Consider the following 25,319-nt stretch of genomic DNA (forward strand, 5'->3'; position numbering starts at 1 on the left):
TTCACTTCAACATCTAATACACTTGAACCATTTCAACAGTTGGATTTTTCCAATTCCAAATGTTGTAGTTTATTTTTCCATATTAGCCAATATTCTATCTGCATTTTTCCAAGCAGCTTACCAATTTTTCTTTTATTATCCATCTAAGAACACCAGTTACTACAATATCCAAAGTACAGAACTAATTGCAAAACTACAGAAGCAATACTTCAAACTAAAATACTGAACTATGCACTTGCACACATGCTTCTACTTCAAATTTTGAAACATTTCACATTTTCTTTTGCTACAGATAACTTAGGCAACACACATACATTATGAGTATTCTTTTTTCTTCTTCTTTTGAAATTTGTTTGAAGTGGAGAAAGTAAATTAAAGTATCTAAACTACGAAAATCTACGGAAAGGCATGATGTAATCTAATATGCCAACCAACAAACCTTAGAAAATTTTGTAACAAAATCATACAAATGTTTCTTGCTGCGGGCGGTCGATTAGGTTCTTGCTGAACTATTCCATTCTGATCGGCTTGTTCTCGAAACTGCTGAGGGTTTTGCTCCTGCTGAGGATTTCCAATCTGCAAACAAAACAGTCCTATAATTGAAAATTTTCGATATACATGGGTTGGAGATATTATAGTGGCAACACTCCTGTATAAATGCCATGCAACAGAACTGGTGCTTCTTGCTTACACCACACTTTTTTTCCCTCCCCGATGGCATAGTGGTAACATCGTCACCTTGTAATCAATGGGTCCCAGGTTCGATGTGCAGTGGAGGCACAAGTGATTCAGTTGATTCATTGATTATTTTATTTCACTTTTTGTGCCACTTTTGGCTAATTTGCGAAGATAGGGATGAGTGATTACGTGTCCATGTGCTAACCACTCTGCCATGGGGGCCGGCACAACACACGTGATTTGGATCCCATTTTAAATTGTAGTCCCGATTAGCCTTCCTGCGCATAAAGTAGACTTAAAAACGAAACTCAAGCACACATTAGTTTGATACCTAACCTACCTCCCAGTAAATTGACTCTTCCTTCCAACAATAGGTGCATGCACTGTGATGATGGAAGGAATACAGTATTGTTGGAGTTGGTGGCATAACGTTCAACTGAAAGTTGAATGTTGTTGATTCTCATGTACGACTGTGATGGTGTTATCTTAACGCATACCGTATGTCAAGGACAGACCGTCAATGTGCAGTATTACTGTTCATTTTTAGACCATAACCTGTGACCTGCATTGAGGCAAGAGGCAACACTTTCTGCTGAATCATCCCATCATTTTGCAGGACAATGCCTGGGTGCATGTAGCACAACCTGTGGCTGATTTGTTAGCTTGATGAGGCTGGGAAGTGCTCTAACATCCCCCATACTTCCTGTACTTAAGCTCGTGACTATGATTTCGTCCCTAAGATGAAGAAACCACTTTGTGTTAATCGCTTCTGAGCTGTTCCAGATATTTTTCAGGCAAGAGACTGCTCCATACAAACCATCAACAGAACAGGCGCTGCTACAGGTATACTACGACTTCCATATTGCTGAGAACCAGGATTGACCCAGCCCAGTTTTCCCCATGTGGGCTTTTCTCTCAGGGGAAAAAAAACAGTCAAAAAGTGTTTTTTTTTTCAGTAATGTTGTAAATTATTGCTTTAAATTCTTGTGAGCTTCTACGATCATCAAAACTAATGTAGTACAAGTCACACTGGTTTTTTCACGCTATTTTCCTCAAATCATGCTAGAAATGGAGTTTTAATAGAAAATAATACATATCCAAGCAACAAAAAAGAAAAGGTGTCAGAAGTTTTTGGATTGAATGGTGCAGCACAGTTGAACAAAGCTTATAATTTTGAAATGTGGCTAAAACTTTGGTTATCAGTCGCTTCCTTGTGTGGGGGAAACCATAGTGGCGCATCATAGTTTCACCTGTGATGATCAATTGATACAATACATTTTTGCATGTTTAAAGCATTACAAGGGAGAATTGAGTACATTTTATTGAAATGTCCTTACTTGTGGCATAATTAAATCGGAACACACTTTAATTATTTTTTTTTTCATTTCTCATTGTAATGGGTTGCTTTCCTATGAGGGATAAATGTTATTTATGTATGGTTAGTCGTGCACTTTCATAATCTACCACAGTTTCAGTTTTTTTCTTTTTTTTCATAGCCAGGCAAGAGTCAGGAGGGGCTGAGCCCCCCCCCCCCTGGAACTGCCATCAGCCCCCTTGACATTGGGTAAAACTATTTTGTGTAATTTGTTTACAGTGAAGAGTGAAAATGTAGACAGCAGCTATTGCATTCGTTCATCTTCTTTATGAACCAAACTCAAGTGTTTAGAAGGTTCTTTCACAGGAGATCATCTTTATATGTACCTTCACTGCCCATGTTCCGACCTCCCGTTTAGACAGAAATCTGTGACTTCCACATGTACATCAAAGGTCAACAGTTCCAAGTTTTGGGAACGAAGGAGAGTTTCATTTCTTCGGCCGGGGGGGGATGTACTGTGGGTACTATGATTGAATATTGTGCATTTTTTCTTGTGTGATATAAATATCTGTATTATCAAAAGTAGTATGGGGTGTGTAGTAAGGAATGATTTCCGTAGCAGTCAATTAACACTTTAAGCGATGTTTTAAAAGATATAGAATGTAGTATCTGCATGATATTTCTAAATTTTATGTAACTTAGTGCCCCCCCCCCCACCAAATTTACCTTAATTTAATATTGTTAAACTTTTGAAAAAAGACTTGCTTTACAAAGCCCTCAGATAACCAGGGAGCCCCCAGTGGAGATCAATTCTAGCTACGGGCCTGTAATGGGTTACTCAAGTAAATACAGCGTATATGTATATTTTCATATTTTGATCATTTTTGACATTTTCAAACCTTTGTATAGACTACAGTTTTGACCTTTGGGTCATTCCATACCAAATCATCACAGCTCCCAACCTGATCATCTCGGATTTTCATGAAATTTGGTAGGGTGGTAGAGGGGTAACTTACATGTGTAAAATTTTAGCCCTCAGTCATACATGGTGTTCGTACAGCAGGGTTGACAACTTCGTAAAAAAATGTCAAATTTATGCTTACAAGGTCAATTTAAAAATATAACTAATTATGGTATAGTTTTCATAAAAAATAGTTTCCTATGAAAATATTGAAATTTTCATTTCAAGGTCACATGATGTAACCTTTGACCTTAAATATCTAAAAAAAAAAAAAAAAACACAAAAAAAAACGTATATTTCATTTTTGTGGAAATAAGATATGTTATACAGTTAAATGTAATCTCTGTTTGGCGTAAGTTTAATTTTTGGATGGTTTTGGGAACAGGAATAAAAAAAATCTGACAGTAGCATATGATCGTATGGGGAACTAATTGCAACATAAATTAAACCAACTGTCTCTATAGTAATAAATGTGAGGAATCTGATTTTGATGAGTTTACCACTCTCTCACCTGTAGGTTCACCGCCATATTGAAATAATGGCGCCAAAGTTCACCTTGAAATTTTAAAAATTAATGTCTTGAAAACGGTGAATTGTACACGAAATGTGAAGATAACCAAAATGATAGAGCAGAAACTTTGCTAAATTATGGTTTTTGTTTGATAGAGCTTCCTTGAATCCTAATTAATATTTGCTGTTATTTGTGTCAGAAATTCTAAAAATTAATTGGAGCTTTCTAATTCAATTAGGATTCCAGACAGCTCTATCAAACAAAAACCACAATTTAGCAAAGTTTCTACTCTATCTTCACATTTCGTGTACAGTTTACAGTTTTCGAGATGTTATTTTTTAAAAATTTTCAAGGTGAACTTTAGCGCCATTTTTTCAATATGGTGGCGAACCTACAGGTCACAGAGTGGTAAACTCATCAAAATCTGATTCCTCACATTTATTATTATAGAGACAGTTGGTTTCATTTATGTTGCAATTAGTTTCCCATATCATATTACTTTCCTAGTATGTAAGGTGTTTCACTGAATGTAGCATATACTACTGTCAGATTGTGCTTCCGACAGATATCGAACCTACGACCTCTTTGTTACAAATCGACAACATTACCAGTATGCCTCGGGGAGAACCAAACCTGCCTTGGGAATCAGTAGCACTTCGAGCAGAGAGAGAAGGTTCTCCATGGACACTTCTGGGTTGTAAAGATCAGAATACAAGTTAATGGGATTGTTACAATACAGAAGTGTTCGTGTCTGTACAAGTGCCACTCACGGACAACTGGAAGAACTTCACCACGGAGAACATTGAAAAGCAAATTCTGGTGCAGTGTTTCATTATATGATAAAGTTTTTGCATTGGACAAATTGTATATTTTTTATAATCAAAGTATTCATTGCACTAAAAATAGTAACTTTTGTACCCAAATTGCATCTACAACCAGTTATTTCATAAAATTATTATTAATTAATAATTATGTCTAGTAATTTATTATAGGGATGGCGATATGAAATTTTGACCGATACCGATAAAGTAGCGACATAATATTTACCGATACCGATAACCGATCCGATATAAAATTAGAAATGGTCCTTGAAGAACCTGACAGGTTCTGACCTCCTTAATAAATGTGTGTTTCAAGGTGACTGCAGTGCCAAAGAAACTGCATATTTAGACATTTACTTTTTTAGAAAGTAGGGCATGGAGATTATCCATAAACATTATAACAAAATGGCAGAATTTTGCACTAAATTATCAGATATTTATCGATATATTGGATTGGTAAAATAATCGGTAATTTTACTGATACACTGATATACCTATATCGGCCGATTAATCGGTCCCATCCCTAATTTCTTATAAGCGCCTAAAAGTCCTTTATAAAACACACTCCCCCCCCTCCTCTAGTCTGGTTATTGCATACACCAAAGTATGTGCCTCCTCAGGGAATGCAACCCTGAAAACTGATCACAAAGCAACAGCATTAACTATCACACTGTCGAGGAAGAGCAGAATCAAATTTAACAAAATTGAAAACGAGGGGGGCAATTGCCCCTCCTGCAGGTGGCCTTGGCTTTCTGGAAGAAAAAATGCAAGAAATCATAATTATTATTGCATTTCCTTATAAACTGTCACAGGCCATTAACCTTTAGCTGCCTGATGGTCGAAATTTCGACAGCCACATGTGAACCCCTTAAGACCGGATGGGTCGATATTTTTCGACTAGCAGCAATTAGCATGCAATTTCTCAAAAACTAGACATGTCTTTTCTTATCGAATTACAAAACAATACATCTATTATTTTCTTGTAGTTTACGGTTATTACAAGCATAAGAAAACAGTGTTTCGTTGTGACGTTTCAGGAGAACACACGCTCCATTCATCACACATTTATTTATATTATATTTATATTCAGGGTGGCTACAAACAAGCAAAAATAAAATTCCCTGACTATTCCAGGTTTTCCAGGACAAAATTTACATTTCTCCCTGACAATTACAAACTAAACTAAATCGATGTTTTTGCAAATGGAAATAATAAACTTATACAGATCCAGGTATGGATTTGTTAAGTGCCAATATCATCTTCTATGAAATTGACTTAATTTTTTTATTCTCTATGATTTGAATTCAAACTGCAAAATAGTGAATTTGGAAAATTATTACAATTCACAAGCTAGGGAAGGATTACGGAATTTTGTCATACGCAGTAAGTTTAAAATAAAATACTTGATTATTTTTAAAGTTACGACTAAATGAGATAAGAGTGAAGAGTGATTGATTAAGAAATACAATTTGTAATTTATCAGTCTCCTTATACATTCTCTGGATTATATGTTGATATTTCCACTGAGGTTTGGAACCCGCTGCTTTCAAGAACCATGAGTGCGGACTCATTTTTCAATGCATAAAGCTACTTATCTCTTCTCTGTAAAGCAAACAACTTAACTCTTGCATATAAGTGAAACAATTGAATCCAACAAAATAAAGTGTCATATTTCCTTACATTATCAATGAGATTTCTGCTTCAGTACAGTATATCCAAGTGAAGTACTGTAAAACTGACAGCATGCAGTTATACAATTATTGCTGACGAAAAGGATATGTAGGTATTAGAAATTTAACGCAAGGCATTTATAGAATTGCATTGTATAGGTACCTGATTTAGCTAACCAACATATTAAAACAGGAACACTCTAATAATAAAAGCTTCTGAAAGTTCATATACGAGGGGCATCCTGAAAAAAGCTCCAATGGTGACTATACGCAGCACTAGTGGTCAGAGATAAACACACACACATGCAGGCAGGAAGAAGTGGCATGTAGCTGTAATCTGGTACAGTTGCAATGCAGCCGTTTTAGGACAGTTCTAGGTTAAAGATTGCAGCTCTCACACAGTCTCCCACCGACTGCGATGTAGCCTACATTGGACGCTCAGAATTTGGCACAGAACCACCATCAATCGTGTGAGGTGTGCAGACTGGACGTCGTGAGTGATAGTATGGTCAGACGATGGTGCAGACAATTCACGGAAGGCCAATCGAATGTGCACAACCCCATACAGCTGAGTACACACGGGCCCTTTGCATCACTTCAGGTGAAAGATCTTGGACCACTCCCTGTACAGTCCTGGCCTTGAATGTACCGACTTTCATCTCTTGTTTAACTGAAGAGGTTTCTGGCAGGGCAAGGATTTGACAGCTACACTGCGGTAGAGATAGTTCCAGTCTTTGCTGTCACACACATATACCATGGGCATACAAAATTTAGTACCATGCTACGACAAATGCCAGAACAACGGTGGTGATTATGCCGAAAATTAGGTTAGGACTCACTGTTACTAATGTAATAAATTACAACTGATATTCTTGTTTTATTTATGCCTAATCTGTAGGGACCTTGATATTTTGTTATTTTTTTTAAATTGGTGTATTTTCTTATTTTTTACTATACGGTGCTATTTTTACCAAAATTCACATTTTCATTTTAGCGCATTTTCTGGCAAATATCTGAAATTATACCTTCATGGTGTTTTTAAACTACTGTTTCAAATTGTAAGTCACATGGCTTACGCCTCTTCGTGAGAGTTTGATATCTTGAAATTTCTTTTGGGAAAGTTATTTTCCATACCCCTTTTTTAATTTTAAGGTACGGATTTTAGATAATGGAATTTTCCCCGTATATTCTGAAGGGTGCATGATGACCATAAGTGGCGATGCACCCAAAAAATTAAAATCAATCAATCTCACGTGACAGATACCGATATATTATGGCACCAAAAATTGGCATTATCTTTTTTTGACTTGTTAGTGTTACGTTTCCCAAAATTCGCGTTTTTCGTTTGAGAACATTTATCTACCAAATATACCGAAACGTAATACTCCATTGTGCTTTCAAACTATTATTCTAAATTGTAGGTCACATGGTCTACGTATTTTTGTGACAGTTTGATATGTTGGAACAGATTTTTGAGGAAGTAAAAGTAAAGTGCTCCCCTGCACTTTTCCATTAAGGTGTATAGGGGTGATGTGATCAGCACCACGCTCCTGGCTACCTTTATTCCTCAAAGTTTCCTCAAGGTACAAGCTTCATATGATGCTGGGTGGGCGCCGGAGCAGTTTGAATAGGTGGAAAACATCCCGGTTCACCCCCGCAGGGGATCGACCCCGGGTCTCTCGCATAGTAGTCAGACGCCCTAATGACTTGAGTTCCATTATTACTCACTCGACAAATGCCGATGGTGCGAAATTAGCTTGGTAATTCAAAACATATCTCGTGCGACATATACGAAGATGTGGCTCACATGTGACGGTAGATACGCACTCGATCTCTTGTTAGAACCCTGCCACTTTGCTCTGTGATGCAAATGGTTTTGATAGAAGTTGAAAAAATCGTGGGAAATACGTGATTTAATGTGGCTGTCAGAATTATTCCATGTACGTATAACTCACAAACAGAAAAAACAAGAATGTTGGATTTCATGGAATTTTTCGTTGTTTTAGGACATTTCTTTAAAAAAAATCGCTAAAAACGCCAACAATACGCATTTTATGCCAAATTTCAATATTTCGAACGGGCCAAAAATGTGTCCAGACATCACTGCACATTCCTAAACATAACTTCGCAGCAATTACAAGTTTTCACGGTTTTGGCGTTTGCGAAAAATCAATGTCCCTACTAATTGGAAATTACTTTCTGGCCACCCCTCGTATAAATCAGTAGATGGAAAGTGAAAATTTAGCAGGGCTGGCAGAGAAAAGTCAATTCTTGAAGAAAGTGATTTGCTTTTATGATTGAATGATTTGAGTAAATATGATATTAACATATTTACGTATTTATTATTAGTATTTTATTTCATAATATTGGACATTAAACTTACTCAGTGAGAGATTAATGACCATCTCTCACGAGTTTAAACAGACAGGACAGAGAGTGGTGTTAATTTCATTGCAATACTAGTGTTGCAGTAAATTTGAGGTTGGGAGCATGCACTTGCCAATTTTTATAACGTTCACCAATGCAGATTTATGTTTCACTTTTTCGTGATAGTATTCAATATACCTAGTCATATCATAAATACTGTCACAACTTTGGAGGCTGGCTGGACATCTTCAGGGCAAGGGTAGCACCTGCCCATGGGGAGGTGTAAGACCTGAGTCATTCTGTGGTGAGCTGCAGACGGGAGAAGGTGATTGTGGTACAGATCAGGATGGAATGGAGCGAGCATTAAAATCGAGTGTCTATCATTGCATTACATAAGGTGGGGAAAGAAGCAGGTGAGATTTTCAAAGTTCTCCAGAAGCTTCAAATCTCAAAGAGGTTCGTGTATCGCACTATCCAGCAATACATTGAAGCTGGAAGTCTGAATGACCGGCCCAGGGTAGGACGGGCTCGAACAGTACAAACTCCAGAGGTTGTGAAAGCAGTGGCGGCATGTGTGCGACGAAATCATGTCAGGAGACAGTCAGTACTGCCCCAGGACCAGAAGATGTCAAAACTGTCCATGTCTCGTGTGTTACGTTGTAACCTAGGACTGCAAGCTCACAAACGACGTACAGGTCATATCCTCAATGATGCGTTAAAGCAGCAGAGATAGATCAAAGCAAAGTGCCTACCCACGCGGTACGCAGCAAATGGGCACAGACGAATCCTCTTCACCGATGAGAAACTGTTCAATATGGAGGAAGCATTCAATGCCCAAAACGAGAGAGCATATGCGAGGAGTTCACGAGAAGCTGTCGACAAGCTCCGAGGGTCTAGAGGGGTAATCACCCAGTGTCAGTTATGGCTAAGACGACACAGCAGTGGCTCCAGACGATTGTGCCGGACTTCATTTCCACTTCTGATTGGTCCTCTGGTAGCCCCGATCTTAACTCTCTGGTCTAAAAATTGTGCGCTGTTCTTTAGAAAATGGCGTGCAAGAAAAGACACCCCAACATCGCTAGTTTGAAGCGCTCTCTTGTGAAGACAGTGGCGGACTTCCCTGTAGATATCGTGCGTAATGCAATTGATGCGTGGTCACAAAGACTGAAGGACTGTGTGCGTGCTAAAGGTTGTCATTTTGAGTAGTATAGGTGTTTTGTGTTCTTCACATATTCGTACACCACATATTCTATGGATATTACACTATCCTTAACCATCTTGTGTCTATCTCCTGCAAACCTTGTGACAGTATTTATGATATGACTAGGTATATCCCATTTGGTTGGATTCTTCTTGATATCTAAGAATAATGCAATGTCATTGTAAACGTATGTTAACTTGTGCGAAACCAGTAATACGTCAGGATGATGAAAGAAAACCTTCGTAAGCACTGCTACATTAAATAAGGTGAAGTGAGCCAGAAGAGTAATAAAATTCCAGCAGCAAATTTGCAGTCTAAAGCTCTTCTTGTTTATGCATGCGATTTTTGTTGGATGTTGCAGTCCATGCGATTTCTGTAGCATGTCGTAGTGAGGTACTTTCTCGGGTGGCGATATTCGACAAAAATCGTATGTATCAATGGAACATATTTGTTTCCATGTTCCTTTAGTTTGCTCAGCAAAATGCTTTACTACGACGTCCGACAACTATCGGACGGCACCACCCACTCTTATCCCCTCCATCTGTTGACAAATCCCCTTACTATTCCCGTACGGACAAGAAAAAAAATGATAATTCAATGCATTTTCCACGTAATACAGATTAGAGGCTTTACCTTTACTCCCCGATGATACCATATGCTATCATGGTGCTGATTACGAAATGAATGTGCTTCTTGGACCTTCATACTCTTATGTTTGGGTGGAAACTCTGACACATGTCTGGAGCAAGCCTGGGAAAATCATATTGATGACAAACCTCACCCCTCTCCGCAACATATCTATCCATGCCACATTTCCGAACAGAGTTTCACATTTTGGCTTATTATTCAACTTGTATGGCACCCAGGAACATGAAACATGTTTCAATCTCTTTGGAAACGTCCATTCTTTGAAAGGAATACTAAGGTTTGCGCATTCTCCCCAAAATAGCGGAAGAAGAGGGAGCAAACTCCAGATTTTTTTTCATTGAAATTCGGTGGTCGCGCCCCCAAACCACCCTTCCTCAGTTCGGCATTATGAATTGTACACGGTTGCATGCTATGATGTTTTAGCTGAAAAACAAAACTTATCCAAAGTAGATTGCTCCCATAGTGCCAGAGTTATAACAATTTTCTGAGCAATATGCAAATTACCTATTTTTCGTAAAAAACAGGGTTTCACATTTTGACATATTATTCAACTTGTATGGCACCCAAGAACATGAAACATGTTTCATTCTCTTTGGAAACGTCCATTCTTTGAAGAGAATACTAAGGTTTGCGCATTCTCATAAAAATAGCGGGAGAAGAGGGAGCAAACTCCAGATTTTTTTCATTGAAATTCGGGGATCGCACCCCCAGCAAACTCCAGATTTTTTTCATTGAAATTCGGTGGTCGCGCCCCCAAACCACCCTTCCTCAGTTCGGCATTATGAATTGTACACGGTTGTATGCTCTGATGTTTTATCTGAAAAACAAAAGTTATCCGAAGTAGATTGCTCCCATAGTGCCCGAATTATAACAATTTTCCTCCAAATAGTGTTCGAATTTAAAATTCCCGCCGAGAAGCCAGGGCGAGAGAAATTTCTCTCTCTCTCTCTCTCCTCCTGTCATCACTGGTTTCTGGCGCCGTGGTTGTGTTGCGCATAAAAGGGGCCTAAAAGTTGAGGCCGAAACTTACGAACGAGGTTTCTTGTTCCCGTGCAGAGTTCCATAACGATATGTTTAAATAAATTTTAAAAAATTAAGAAAAGTCAATGAAGACTAAATTCCCTGACATTTCCCTGACTTTTTTTGACACCTCAAATTCCCTGACTTTTCCCGGTTTTCCAGGTTTTCCAGGTCTGTCGCCACCCTGATATTATAACAATGGTTAGCAATTTTTTAAACAAAAATAATCCATTATATAATGGATGTTGTCAATGTTACATTGTTGTAATATAGCAACCTAACTGTGAAAAGATGCAGTTTGTTTTATTTTTATTTCAGATAAAAAATTTTGACCACATTATTTCTCATTTAAAATTATGAAGCCCAAACATCATCAGGTAATTCAAAGTCATCATTGTTTTCACAAACAATGTTGTTTGGGCCACTCTCTCCCATCAGGTAGCCCAGCCAGCAATTTGTTAAGCAAAATTCAAAATGCTAAGACCCTGCCTACTCACTTGATTCTATCTGGCATGCAGAAACTGAAGTTCCCATGTGCTGCCTGGTGCTGAAGTGTTGCAATCTAACAAACAGGATATGTAATGCTGGTACCGAACTGAGTTGAGCTTTCGAACTGATTAGAATTTTGCCACATAATTACATACATTTTACTACAACTATTAAAGTGTAAGCCTGGCACTTTGTGCCTGCTCATAGATGAAATAGTGATAGGGCAGAGCAACAAATGCACCGAACACCAGCTATCAGTGTGGTGTGCAAACGTTGAACACCCACATTATCTCAGACTATCCAAGGACCTCAAAATGATTCAACATCAAAGTGGTACACCATGCAATACCCCAGATTTGAAGAGCCCTTTTGAATTTCAAAAGTTACCACTTATCAGAGCTTCCGTCCCCTGGTGTGTACAAGGCCACATGCAAATGCTAACTCCACTACATCCGGACAGTACACAAACGAATAGAACACCTACGCCATGTCAAGAAACGATCACACAAATGAAGCCTTGCACAACGGCATCTCGACTACTCCGTACTTCACTCAACAGAGATCATTGGAGAAATACAATTATCCACCAGAATCCAGATCTAAATTTAAACATGGACAAGCACTTGGCACATTGTACTTTGAAAGATCCCAGGCAAGAAAAAATGTAAACCTACCGTACAACCTCTGAGCACAAACCACAGCACTGCAATCAACTTCCACTGGGATTCAAGCAATGGCATGCTACTATCTCCAGCTTAGATGCAGCAACCTGTGTTAATGAAGGCAGTGGTCCTTTGAAATTAATCAGATGTGAACAAAAAGGGCAAAGTGGAAAATGAAACTTTACCTATGCAAAACTCTGATAGGCGTTATATCTGAACTATTCTAAATGTCAATGTTTTATCTGAATGTTTTCTGTAAAATTTGTTGTGATACATAGTTTGGATTTTGACTTGATTTTGTAACAACCCCATATTGGCCAGATTTCCCTCATTTATTGGAATATACGTATCAAGTATATTTTCAAGTTAATAACTCGCATTAAATTATTTATATTTAATTATTTTTCATAATATTTATGTTTTACCTAATATTATTTTCATATTTTTGCAATATCTATTTCTGATTAAATTGGATAATTATCCTAAATAGTATATGCAACATTTTGATTTATTAAATCCAAGGTGGCTAGATGTTTAAGCTCTATTACATAAAGGTAGCCCTAATATCAGAAATTTGTAAATAATGGACAATGTTAAACTAATTTAGTTTTTGTTAAAAATTCAAAAGCTAAATCTTTATTTAATCATTTTGTGTGCAAGGGCAAATGAGCATTTTATAAATTTTTACGCAGTTATATATTATAACATTAAAGCACAGTTATTCATAGTGTTATCTTATTGGCTGTTTAATTTACGAGTGAGGTAATAATACTACATGTTATGGCATCATCAAAAGTTTCATGTTGGCATTTTTAATGGACATTTCCACTAAAATAACTTGCAACAATTTTAAAAACTACACCATGGAAAAATGACCCCTGCCAGTTCTCGTGTTTCTCTGTATTCAATTTAAGGCAAAAATCAGACTTTCAAAGTTACGAGGCTAGCGTTGCGCTCAAAACACGATCCGACATGTTGATACGTCATCTATTCGCAGCTGGCTTGTCATCTGCTCTTTGAGCGATCAGTTTACTGGGTAGCCTAAAAAGAGACATATGCGGCAGTTTGACGATCTGTACAGATTTAAATAGTGGAAAAGGAACAATAGTGGAAGGCCAATCTTCTATTGAATATCCCTGTTGGCACGTGCAAAATAAATGAAAGAGGTTTGCATCATGCGTGTTCTCATAAAATTGGTTGCTGACCAAATTTTCAATACATGTATATATTTATCAAAATTTACAATAACCTGTATTGCAAAATAATGAATGAGTCGAGTTGATTTGGTGTTTTAAGTCCACTTTATACACAGTAGGGACTGGACCTACAGTTTAAAGTGGGATCCGAACCACTGTGTGCCTCCACCAGGTATCAAACAAAATAATGAACGTACAGTATTCAACCTTTCCATATTCTTCGCTTTACTTATAAAGCCATTTTTACTATCTTTTCAATAAGGCAATTACAGTTTTCCCTTTCTGTGTGCAGTCATTATATATTTTGATCAAATATTTTTGTGCAGATACGAAAAAATACATTTTAGACATGATTAAGCAAAATAGGCACTTACTTTCAAAATAAACATAAAAAAAAATCATACGAGAAACACCTTGAAATTAACGTAAAACATTAAAACCTATGTTTAACTACAAAGGACTAAAAAAAAAAGGCAAATAGGGAAAAATCTGCAGCCTAGTGATGATGTGATGAGACATTCACAACCCCAGACTGATATTCAAACATGGGACCCTGGTGTCTTGTGCTAACCACTCTGCCACGGTGTTTCCAGATGCACAGAGATTGCATTCTAAATTCAGTGCAGTGGGGATGGATTAGTGATTTTTGTAGTAAATGTTAAGGTTTGGTATATGCATTTTGTTGAATGAGAATTTGACTGTCAGTAACTCAGAGCGATAAATGTAACTTACCTGATAGTTCTCTTCAAAGTCGTCTCCAATCAATGCGAGGAAACGACCGTACCCCCTGTAGTCTTCTGCCATGTTGGGGTTGCTACGGGCAGTGTATGTAGTCTGAAGTGAATGTGATGTGAAGGCAGTGACGACTAAATGCTCCTGTGACGGGCGTGGCTGATGAAGTGTATGACCATAACAGGTGGAAAGGCCAAAGTTCTGGAGGTAATCTGGATTGAGCAAAGATGTGGTCAAATGGAATTCCGGGCAGGCTATCTGCGACCATTGTTACAATAAAGCTGGTTCCATATTAATGAACATACTTGCAAAAATGAAAGAAAAGAGCAAATATTAGTTTATTAACGGACATGTGCAAACAGGTGACAAAAACATTAATCAGAAACAGAATTATTCAATCTGGTATTAAGGGGAGAGGGACAATTTCTTCTGAGGCAGCTGGGGAACACTGTTGTCAACTTAGCTCTTTTGGGGCCAGATCTGGCTCTTTCATGCACTCGTTTGGCTGTGAACTGTGGCACCTGTCCCTGCCCCACTATGATGCCATCACTAGCCCCACCTCACATATACCAACTTTCGTCATGCATAACACATTTTGCACGTGACGTGTAATTGTTTATTGTTCTATTGGCTGCGTTGCGCAACCCCCTCTTACCTCCCCAGCTACTTTTCTTTATAGCACCTTGGCCGAGGTGAAGATGACAATATTGTTATCCCGTAATCCCTTATTTTCGATCTCATACAACCATCGGTGGATTATTGAGATGGGTGATGCTGTCAGATCAAGACCGTGTAAACTAAGAATACAGGGTGGGAAATAACCTTTTGCTAGGGGTCCACAGTAAAAAGTAACAACAATTAAGAAATTATGGTAATACCAAATGTTTACTGCGACAATTGTGGTTACAAAAATAAAATTAAAAGTTAGTATGTCCGCCGTTTGCTTCTCTCACAGCACGAAGACGATCAGGGTAGGAGCTCAGAAGATTCGCAAACAGTCCGTATTCCATTCCATGTCACGGAGGACATTTTCCAGATGTGCAAGGAGTGTTGTCCGAGAATAGCGGTCCGGTCCACGTTCCACTATCATCAAGGACTCAACTGCGTCCTTCAGAATAGCCCCAAAGTGCTCCGCTGCATTCAGATCCGGTGATGCACCCGGCCGTTCAGAACTGCTGAAGAAGTCAATGCCACTTCGCCGAAGAAGGTCTTGGTTTTAGCATTTGCCTTGAAGCAAGGTGCTTTGTCGTGAACTAACTTTTAATTTTGTTTTTGTAACCACAATTGACGTAGTAAACATTTGGTATTACCATAATTTCTTAATTGTTGTTACTTTTTCCTGCAGACCCCTAGCAAAAGGTTATTTCCCACCCTGTAGATTGTCATCACTTTAAAGTTACCTGAAATAACATGTTCTGTATGCCCATTCTCGAACAACATACACCATTGTGTGATCGCATGAAACAAAATTGCTTTATCACCGTACACTTAATGTAATTGGCAAGGAATGTCAGTGGGGTTACACCTTCTTGCCCACAGAAAGCGAGTCACTGCGTGCACTTCCAGTTTGGGCAGCACTTCAAGGAATTCTCCATTGATAGAAGCTAGAATTCAAACCTTTTGGCAGCAATCAGTAGTAGAAAGCATTTAGAGATCTTATTTTAATGCTAAGAGAACTAAACCTGACCCTCCTAACCTAACTACAAAAGCATGTACTGGGAAGAAGTGGTGGCCGGCGACAACTATGATGGCTAGTGCCAACGTGATCAAGAAGAAGAAGAAGAAAAACTCTGCAATGCCCACCCCTGCCCCCTCCTTGAGGTTGCACCACTGGCCAAGATGTTTATCCTCGTTTGGTAACGTGGAAAAGAGTGTGTGTTTAAGTAATAATGCACTAATCTGATTCACCTTCACTCACTAACCTATCTTTATACACCACAGGACACTTCACTAAAAACACAACAATTACAAGAGGAAGGGAGAAAAAAATCCTCTCACCTTCTCCCCCCATGCACACGTATTCCAACTGGATGTCGAAAATATCCTAGACATTTTTCGCAAAAAGAAATTGTCGAAATGCCAAAGGAAACTCGCATCACCATAGGTTTTTTACTTTTATAATTTTAAAAAAGTATGGATGACCGTCTAGGTGCATCTATCTATTATCAAAATGTTCATTTAACTTTGGAAAAATACTAGGTTCATTTCTCCAAAAGTAGACAGTACCCTTTTCCTGAATTACTTCCCCAACGGGTCTTACAAATCCGTCGTATTTAGCGACTTATCTCTGAAGGTGGCAACTGTGTCAACACTGCAAAAATTCCCTCACCGTGCCAGGCAAAAACGGGCACGGCTGGTGTCTTATGGCCTAACCCCACCTCCTACCACCTTCTTCTCGACTCATGGTGGAAATGTTCCTCGCTGAGACTTCTTCAACCCTCTGCACATGTCAACTTGGTTAGGTCAGCTCTGAAGTGAGGAGGTTGGGCAGTCGTCACGTCAGCTTGACCGATTGCAAGATTCGAATCTCCTTGTCTGTAAACTATCATTGTATTAATTTAACAATAGTTCGCCGCTGCTGGGAAGTAAAAACCAGTGTCAAGGAAACGGACAGCAAGCAATCGCAAAAACTCTTCAGTATGTGTCAACAGCCATACATCGGAATCGAACCATGTAAAAATTGTATACATAGCCGGATGAAATGCATCATACAACAAACATCTTGCTGTCACCGGTGAGTATCTACTTTTTAGACAAAATTTTGAATGAAAATATTTTAAAATTTTAGCCACATATTTGCAATGGTTTTAGAACATCAAAGTAAATAATTTCCAGTTTTTTAGCTCCTAAAAATCCACTCCCTAGTGACCACTAATGTAATTAATTTCAACTAAAGCCATTACAAAAAATAAGTGAAAAATTATTTGAATTTATTCTTTTTACATACCTTGAACTAAACTCTCTTGTAGACAGCACCATGCTGCAAACATCTCCTCTTAACACTTATTCGGTTAGGTCTGTGAAATTCACAATATCCATAACACTGCTAAAATTAGGGAAGAAAAGACAATTATTCAATAATAATTCTTGAAGCTTTCCTGATAGCGAATGATGATGAGATTTTCTCGGGATATCAACCAGGTGATTTCCCAATTGACTTCAATCCCTGAAGATGAGAGTGGTGTTAACTCTCGAATGCTCGGAAGCTGATCCAGAATCACCTGGTTGATATGCTGAGAAAACCTCTTAAATCATTCAATAAATTCTGATCTGTCTATCTTTCTGCATGTTATGAGTTACAAGTAATACTAAATGTATGGTTCTGGCTGCAATGATGATTCACAATAACAACTCAACACCATATTAACAAATAAATACAAAACCATTACATGATTCTTGCGAGTGATTAATTTTGAAAATTAACAAGAACACATGCAAAAGTTAAGGTGGCTTAAAATTTGTAACATGGGAAAATGTTGTTACTGGATAAGTTCCTGAAAAATGAGTTGCACCATTGGTCCTATGGATGCTGGACCCTATGGAAACACAAGAAACGACCACCCTTTGATGACACATCGTCGCACCAATGCCAAACCACGAATTTTAAGTGCAGTTTCTGTTTACTTTTGGTTAAGAGATTCCTATATATTTTCCAATGCCAACATTTATCCAAATATAAAACCTGTTGTTGTTTTTTTTCTCCAGAAGGGGGAAAATATGCAAGTATGTAATTTTGGGAAATTTTAGAAATTCAACAAATGTTTACATGTTGAATTGACTTTGTAAAATACAATTAGTACCTTGCCAACCATTCTTTTTCCATTTTCATTGTAGCATGTATAACTAAAACATAGCAAGGAACTGTAATCAAAAAGTAACAACTCATTCATATGTAATGATCTGGTACTTTAGTATTATATGGACTATCTGGTTAGGTTAGGAGGAATATAATTTAACGTAAACAAATGAGGTAGTCCGTATAATACTAAAGTACCAATGATCTTAATAACTGCAATTTTTTTTCGAAAAGCATTTCATTACACCAATGCCAAAACCATGAATGTGCTAAATCCTACTTATGGCTGGCTGGCTGTTAATTAGGTCATGTAAGTCAGCATGGGAATCAATCAACGAATAGAAGTCAGAAACTACACTACACAAAAAAGTCAAAATTTGTGCATTTCTGATTTTGTCATTGGTGCAGTGATCTGTGAAAATTATGTTTACACACCAGTGGCGTATTCTGAGTCTAAGACCTGGGCTATCTCAAATGACACCTGGTCCAAGGCTATGGAGTAAGGGAGAAGACTAGACTCATTCTTGACGTATTCAAGGAAGCCACGTTGCCATCCCAACGGTAGTCAGGTTGCAAACTTATAAAAATTCAGGTTGCCAACTTCTAAGAATACAGGTTGCCAACTTCTAAAAATACAGGTTACCAACTCCTAAGAATTCAGGTTGCCAACTTCAGAATCGCCATTACCTTCTTTTTCAAATCAGCTTAATTCACGCAGTTTCTAAGAGATTTCTTTTCCGTATTTTACTTTCTAGGCTTCAGGCTTTACAGATGGCCTAGCTAGCCTGGTTACACACTATATACTCAGTGCATGTATGGAAAGCGAAAAATCATCTGTAATTTTGGAGAAATAATGTATGAATCGCTGCCATGTGACACCTGTACAGATATAAACTGGTCGTCTACTAAAGGCTAAAAGTTTGTCATGCAAAAAAAATGTGAATAACTGCACACTGCCAGATTAAAAAAAAAATCATAGATCTTGTATATATGTATTGCTTGCATTACGAACTTTTCCTTTAATATGCATTGCTACAAGCAAGCAAACATGTCTTTTGATGTAAGGTTTTGGAACACATGCTCCCACCATCCAACATTTATTTGTAATTTGATCAATGTAAGATGTAAAATGTAACAGCAGCACCAAATTGTACAGAAAGAGACACTGTCTTCATGAGAGACAACAACTAAATGATACAGGTGTGCTTGGTGTAGTTCAGTACATGTGACAGCCCCTCTCCATAGAATTTATGGATATATGCTCACACAAGAATTAAAAACACTGTTAGAAGTCCTTGGAGTGTAGAATATTTACAAAATTTAGAACATACTCTGAAGCAGTAAGGGTTTCCACACAACAGGAGTGTAAAATTCAAAATTTTTATGTCAATTTTTAGGCATCTCACTACATCACATCACTAAATCTTAAATGAAATCACTTATATCATCAAATTAAAAGAGAAACACTAACGACAGGCTCAGAACCTAACTGCCTAATCTACTCACAAACATCCACACTGAATAATTTTAAAGACAGAAAAGAAAGCCCATAAATGAAAGAGAGCAAGTGTATAAATGGGTAACAGTTCCGAAAGTTTAATGATATTTGCATGAATGTGGAAGTCAGTTTGAAGCTCTGAGAAAGGACCTAGCACAGCACAATTTAGAGTTTCAAAAAGTACTAGATATGCAATATGATAAAAGTAGCGGAGCGATTTTACAATACCGGGAATTTCTCCATTTTGTTTGAAATTCGACATACTCACTAAATTAGGGCTCCTAATCACGAATCTGAAGTTAAAATTTGGCGCTCACGTATCAAACTTTCAAAATAAGAGGGTCAGTCATCGCAACCGACAATGCACAATTGCTCATTATTTATCGCAAGATTTTCCGTTTCGAATACTTAAAGAACAAAATATATATATTCCTGATATTACTACGACCCTAAAATTTAACTATGTTTCCTAACCTAACCACGCGCCAATGGTTCGTGGGGCTAGCCATAATTCAGGAATTTCTATACGTGAGCGCCAAATTTTAAGTGCAGATTCGTGATTAGGAGACCCAAATTAGTAAGTATCCGAAATTTCAAACAAATTGGAGAAATTCCCTGTATTGTTAAATTACCAAAGTAGCTTCACAGCAATATTTTGTTTACTGTTGTTTTGGACACTGGAGGATCAAAGAGGTTTCGTGCTTCATACAAGATACCATATGATCAGCTGTTGAAAGCAATTAGGGACGTTATTTTAATGCTAAGAGCACTACACCTGACCCGTGGAACCTAACTACCAAAGCATTCAGGAATATTATTATAATTGTAAAAGCCCATCATGCCACAGCAGGTCTCAAGCAGAAAACAGTAACGGTTCTGAATGTCTAATGATTTTTTCAAAGTATCAGGACAAAAACGATGTATAGCAGAATCGGTAAAAGTTTGTTATATTGAAGACACATTAAAATCGGATATTTTGTGTTTTGGATGGTTCGTACTTAATAATTGTGTATTGCGGAATATAGTTGAAGGTGCTATTATGCTCTTTACACGAAAATAACATCGATTTTTCACATTACGAGTAATTCTTTTGGTCCCTTTCGTCCGTTGCAGAACATACAATATGGCACGCACAGCTATGGATCATTGCACGTCGTGCTTGTGTTTTGTCGATTTGGAGTGGGTATGCAGTATTTCAACCTTCTTAACCGAAAAATACCTACTTTCGTGTTCATTACGTCATCACAAACCATTGACGGATAGCCCCACAAATCATTTGTGATAGCCCCAAAAACCATTCATGATAGCCCCACAAACCATTGATGGATAGCGCCAAAATCCATTCATGATAGCCCCAAAAACCATTCACGATAACCCCACGAACCATTGATGGATAGACCCAAAAACCATTCACGATAGCCCCACAGACCATTTCCGGCAAGGTTAGGTTAGGTAAGCATAGTTAAAAAAAAATATTGTGAAAAAAAAGGCACGTTTGGAAACACTGGCGAGACTGTGTGACTTTCGATGCTCGTACCATCTGTAGGTACATAATGGAAACAACGGCATAATGTTGTCGCTTTGCACAAAATGCAAGTTTATTATATCAAAAGTCCTTATTTCTTGTTGTGCAGCATTCTACGGTGAGAAAATACCTCCACGAACTTTCAAAATGCTACAGAAACTCATTTCCATTACTGGTTTCTTCTGTAAAAATGAAGAATTGTGTCTCCGATATAAGACATTTACCGCAGAATCGTATAAATAGCTGTTACAGTAAATTTGAACTTTGGTGAAAAAAGGATTTTAAAAAGTACTTTACGAAGCATTGCACTTCCCATCAACAAGGGATTTCTTTGTCCATAGAAAAAATAGAAAGTATCACAGAATAGTGGAAATTATTGTTAAAGTAAAGGTAATGGTTCCAATTGTTTTATGTTCTTTTTCAAATTCCCCTAGCAGAAAGACTAATTATTGTAAAATTTTGGAAATCATTGTCCCACGAAATTTGAACCGTCCAGCACTGTATGGATTAGAAAAAAAAAACCTTACGCAAGCATGCATGATTCCCATTGACAAGGTATTCTCCGTTGACAAGCAACGGTAACTATCATAGACTAGTGGTAATGAATGTAGAAGTAAATTGGAACCTTAGTAGAATGCATTTAGGGACTTTATTTTAATGCTAAGAGACCTAACCACGAAAGCATATATTGAACAAATCTTAAGCAATCACTAAAACTCTGCAGTATGTGTTAACAGATGTACATCGAATTCGAACCACGTAAACATTGCATACGAAGCATGATGAAATCGCGATAAAACAAAAGGAACTTGGGCTGAAGAGGTAAAAGGCACCTTAAGCAAAAGCGACTTATCGACAAGTCATTCCAGAGACTACTGGCAAAATAAGGCTTGGGTGTTGTGACAAACCAGCACCAATGTGATGAGATGTTAAAGCATCTAGGGAAATTATTGTAATGTTAAGAGCCCTAAACCTGGCCTGCCTAACCTAACCACAAAAGCATTTAAAGACCTAACCCAATTACAAAAACCCTTCTCACCACACACATGATCTATATGGAGCAGCAGTCTGTTCAAAAAGGGTTGGTTGTAAGAAAAGAATCATATAGAAGCATACAGAAGTGAAAAAACACTCTCAAGCAAGCACACAGTAAGTAATCATGATTAAGTATGTGTGTACAATTGTAGTATAAATGTAAATTAGTTTGGAATTAAGCATTCGAAACTTGGGCCATTAAATCTAACTGCCTAACGGTTGAGGCACACTGCACAGTGGTACAAATCCTAAACTGTAGGATTTGTGTGAAATTATCAGTACATTAAATGATTCTTGGAACATACTCAAGTTTAGTAAAGTATAGAAATAGCTTTTATTCTGAGGATTTTGAATAGCATGGCTTATGCAATAATCGTGGCACCAAATTATTCCATTATTCCCCTTAGTGCCTGTAACACTAATGCAACTCACTTGAGTAGAGAAAGGTAAAATCTTGCATTATTGGTGATGGTAACGTTTGAAATCAATTATTTGCAGTCTGGTATGCTCACAACTTTACAGAATAAAATTTACTACTGACCTAAATGCGGTAACAGTTTCATGCATCGGAGACACATTTCTTCAATTTTACACAAGAAACTACTTACGGAAATGAGTTTCTCCAAGGTTTATAACCTCCGTCGATATATATTCTTCCTAAAACTTCATCCTACAATGCAGCAGAACAATAAATAATCACTTTTCATGTAATAATATTGCGCATATTGTGAAAATCGACAACATTATGCCGGTTTCCAAGATGTACCTGCAGATGGCTCTAGCGTCGGAAGTCACGCGATCTCGCTAGTGGAATCAGGGTTTCCAAACGCGCGATTTTTTTCGAGAAACGCGAGTTTTTTTTTCTTCGAGAAACGCGCGGTTTTTTGTCGAGAAAGGAAAATGGTTTTTCGATTAATTTAGGGGTGAAATGGGTGCTAATGGAACCTAACCTAACAGGCCTAACCTAACCTCGTGTGAATGGTTCGTGGGGCTACCCGTGGATGGTTTTTGGGGCTAACGTCAATGGTTTGTGGGGCTACCCGTGGATGGTTTTTGGGGCTTTTTTACAACTTTCATGCACAATAGAGTTGGAAACATTGATATTCGAAAACAAAAGAAGCGTTACAATTCGCAAAGCAAGCGATATCGCACCGTGACGTGCTTTCCGTAGCATTAAGGAAAATGGTTTATTTTAGCAGAAAAAGTGTTTGTTTTCGTGCAAAAAGCATATTGGCACCTTCCACTATGTTCCGCAATACATAATTGGTAAGTACAAACCACGAGAAAGATAAAATATCGGATTTAAATGTGTCTCCGATGCATGAAACTGTTAATCTAAATGCTTTAAAACTTGAACAAATTATAATTTACAATAATGTATGGAATTTATTCACGTTTTATAGCATTCAAGTAGTCAATAGAATATTGTGAGAAAATATTTTTTAAAAAAAGCCTTACCTCCCACCCGAATAAAAACTTCTAGAACAATCCCGCCATAAATTTACAATTTCCACTTCACGTCTTCCATAATGTCATTACTAACAACACTGAAATATGTTATCGTAGTCAACAATGTTACTGGGGATATAAGCATGGACTCAAAAATGCATGTATTTATATATTCATATTATAACCGGCAAGGGCAAGAAACATGTTTGTACAGGCACGTTGGTGAACAAGAAACAAATATGAGACCTTCCCATTTTCTTATGTATCAGGCTAAACTTATTTTAAATACTGAAATACGTTACCTAATTTATCCAACGAAGATCTTAAACTGGCATCTAAACTCGGAGCCCTTCTAAAACAACGAAACTATCCACATTTGACAACTTCTTATACTTTGGTTCATCTTTGGTCTTCTTCTGTCAAGTTTCAGTGTTGCCAAGCCAATATTGTGGAAAGAGCATAGATAAAATAACCAACGGGGAAAGAGTGCGTTTTCGAATAATAGAAAATAAAAAATCAGGCACGTCACCATAGGCGTAGCTACGGGGTGTGCCGGGTGTTCCTAGGCACACCCTAATGGGCTGCTTTATCAAAGAGAATTAAAGACAAATATTTCAATAAGAGAGAAAATAAGCGGCAGTTTGTAAGAAGTTGAAAATGTCATTACTTGGTACAAACGTGTGCATTATCGCTGATGAAACGAATGTCTATAGATTTTCGATTTTTTTATGTCATTGGAGAAAGAAGATATTTACTGCATTCTACTCTGTACTACAGCGCTTTTCTTCTATACCTGTCACAAGCTGCACGTGTGAGAGCTTACCCAAGCTTACCCAAGTTAAAACTAAATTAAGAGCAACTCAGAAGCAGGATAGATTGGAAGCCCTGCTCTTGCTATTTGTGGAACAGGAAAAACCTTAGTCTATTGATGTAAATGAAGATATTGATGAGTTTAAGAACATTGTACCTTTTGACAGATGTCTCTTGTTATAGATGACGTGTATTTTGATGTATTTGTTTGTAACATTTATGAACATTTTGTGTGTGTGTAATTTCTATGCAATTTGATTTTTTCTACTACATATATTCAGAAATTTTCAACACTGTCATTTAGTGAATTTATATTCCTTTACAAACATCAGTGCAGTTAAAGAGTCAAGTGATTGTGTTGCAAAATATGCTATTAAAAAGGTACAAGACCTCATTTTTTTCTTTGTGCACACCCAAATATAAAGTTCTAGCTACGCCTATGCACGTCACTATCAAGAGTCTATTATTTTTGGTCACTACGAAGGTTATTTTCAACCATTGAAGTTACATAGTTCAATCTTTTTAAACTTCATCGCTTAATATAATAGTTTCAGAAAGCCCATAGTCCTTTGCCGTGACTTGAATCCTGAGGTTTCTGTGAGGAGAGGTTTAATTTGAATACCGTGTAAGAGTGCCAACACAAAAGGAAATGATTTTTTGAAAGTGTTTTATAATATATAGCCTATTTGTCTTTCTCATTTAGGTTCCAGATTCCAGTAGAACATTATACATATAACAACGAACTATTTGGCTTGTTCTTTTTAATAAACGTGCAAAGTTATATCACAGACTGTGGTTATATTTTGTTCAATTTATTCATGAATAATTTTATGCACGTATTTGCAGCTAGATTTTCCTATCGTAGAGCTCAAAAAGTTCTCGGAGTATTTCATGTTTATAGTGCGAAAGAACCAAATCTGGCCTCAAAATAGCTT

The 25,319-nt window shown here is 37.5% G+C and overlaps 1 long non-coding RNA gene across 3 annotated transcripts; it reads right to left on the minus strand.

Annotated features, from left to right (window-relative positions):
• Window positions 1–377: 377 nt before the first annotated feature.
• LOC145989689 (uncharacterized) lies at window positions 378–24,003 on the minus strand. 3 transcript variants are annotated; one of them, XR_014441883.1, is made up of 4 exons: window positions 23,877–24,003; window positions 17,219–17,317; window positions 14,272–14,575; window positions 378–576 (listed from the first exon to the last, which is right to left on the minus strand). It is a non-coding gene; the product is annotated as an uncharacterized LOC145989689 (long non-coding RNA). The 3 variants fall into 3 exon arrangements; XR_014441884.1 differs by lacking the exon at window positions 23,877–24,003 and adding an exon at window positions 20,789–21,327; XR_014441885.1 differs by lacking the exon at window positions 378–576 and adding an exon at window positions 12,356–12,450.
• Window positions 24,004–25,319: the final 1,316 nt, after the last annotated feature.

The sequence above is a fragment of the Lepisma saccharinum genome, chromosome 7 (genome assembly GCF_977018435.1).
Source record: "Lepisma saccharinum chromosome 7, izLepSacc3.1, whole genome shotgun sequence".
In the NCBI taxonomy this organism is placed as follows: domain Eukaryota; kingdom Metazoa; phylum Arthropoda; class Insecta; order Zygentoma; family Lepismatidae; genus Lepisma; species Lepisma saccharinum.